Raw genomic sequence first — 2,119 nt, forward strand, 5'->3', positions numbered from 1 at the left:
TCCTGCGAGACATGACATTTCATTCTACTGAATGTCCACACATGTAGCGGAAAGACAATAAAACTTAACTTGATAGCACTTCTAGTGGATGTTTTAAATCTCAAACTAACAGCAAAATATACACATAGCAAAGTGTTTCAGGATTTGCAGAAAGTTTCCAATGACCTTGGTTTGTGCCAACCTGAGACACTTCTATCAGCACATGCAACAAACCTAAAATACAATCCTTCAGAGGCTAAATAACTACCATTTCACATTAGGATTCAAGACGGGTATTGACATTGGCTCTAATTTATAATCGGCTCACACTTTCGAAAGTGACAACAGCCTCGAAAACAGACCGAGAAGGGTGAAGTGGTGAATGGGATCAGTGGGCAAAACTCCCGAGTCCCTCCCCCCCTGAGGGGCAATTAGTAGAGGCCTTGAAGCAACGTTGAGTGGCGAAAGTCTTACGCCACAGATGGTACAAGTCAGCTGCTCTCAGTCTGCATAGACACAGTGGTATGTTGCCTATGCAAACATGCCAAACTCAAACAAATGAAGGTATGCTCTTTGCATTTTGTCCATGGACGCATGACCACACACATGTCTTATGAAGTCATGCTTGGTCGACGTCTACGGACACAAGTTCTCTTGAAACACAAAAGCCTGCCTATGTAAGTCCCACTGTATGAGGACGGCCAAAATGGAGCCACGGACTCAAAGTACATTACAAACATACCTAATGGCATAAACATGAACAACTGTGGAAAATGGGCGTAAGGGTTATTCTCACACTTACTCATTTCCCAGTACAACCTGCAGCATTTACAGCGCAATAAATCCAGGGAGGGCATATGCTGTGTAAAAAAAATGTGCTCTAGCTGTGGGTGTTTGCTTTATCAACAGAAAATGTACATTCAAAATGCATTTATCGAACACTGTACGCACTTTCTGGTAATACTTTTCTGTTTTAGGTTTTTTTTTTACATATTAAGTTACATATCATTTAAATTTAAAACTCAATGGGGCTTTAAATTATAACTTATTTTAGTTTTGGAATACAAAAGTAAACAAGATGCAAAAAAGTAAACATAACTAAACATGTAAGTAGTTTTCACAAAGAGGAGCAAACATTTTTTTACTTATTTTTACAAATGAAAAGGCTGTACAATGATTGGTTTCGTACAGACTTTGTCTCGGTTTTTAAACAAACTAATTATTTTACTATTAGCCATAGTCTTAAAACAAAAAGACTATGAATGTCCAATCTGTCATTTTCAGATTGCTGGTGAACTACACATGTCACGTTTACAAACTACAATTCCCATCATGCCGTTTCACACAATTCGGTTGCCAGGGATGGGCAGTATTTATGATACATGCATTTCAAATACAAAATAGTATTCAGTTTGTATTTGATAGCGATGATGAAAATGGATTAATATTTTGTATCAACATACTTTAGTGCAGGGGTCACCAATCTTGGTCCTGGAGGGCCGGTGTCCCTCCAGGGTTTACCTCCAACTTGCCTCAACACACCTGCCTGGGTGTTTTAAGTATACCAAGTAAGACGTTGATTAGCTTGTTCAGGTGTGTTTGATTAGGGTTGGAGCTAAAATCTGCAGGACACCAGCCTTTCAGGAACAAGTTTGGTGACCCCTGCTTTAGTGTCTTGTAGGCGATGTGTTGGTGAAGTGGTTAATGCTTTCGCCTCACGGCAAGAAGGTTGCTGGTTCAAGCCTCGGCTGCATCAGTTGGCATTTCTGTGTGGAGTATGCATGTTCTCCCCGTGTACGTGTGGGTTTTCGTGGGTTTTCAGATGGTACGGTTTCCCCCACAAGTCCAAAAACATGCACTATAGGGGAATTGGGTAAGCTAAATTGTCCGTATGTATGTCTGTGAATGAGTGTGTATGGATGTTTCCCAGTGATGGGTTGCAGCTGGAAGGGCATCCGCTGCGCAAACTAGATAAGTTGGTGGTTCATTCCACTTTGGCGACCCCAGATTAATAAAGGGACTAAGCTGAAAAGAAAATCAATGAATGAAAACTTTAGTGTCTTGTATTTTTATCATTTCAAAATACTGTAAAATACTTTGTAAGAAGTCTACATGATGACATCATAAAAATGTGGCCTCT

Source organism: Danio aesculapii, chromosome 22 (genome assembly GCF_903798145.1).
Source record: "Danio aesculapii chromosome 22, fDanAes4.1, whole genome shotgun sequence".
In the NCBI taxonomy this organism is placed as follows: domain Eukaryota; kingdom Metazoa; phylum Chordata; class Actinopteri; order Cypriniformes; family Danionidae; genus Danio; species Danio aesculapii.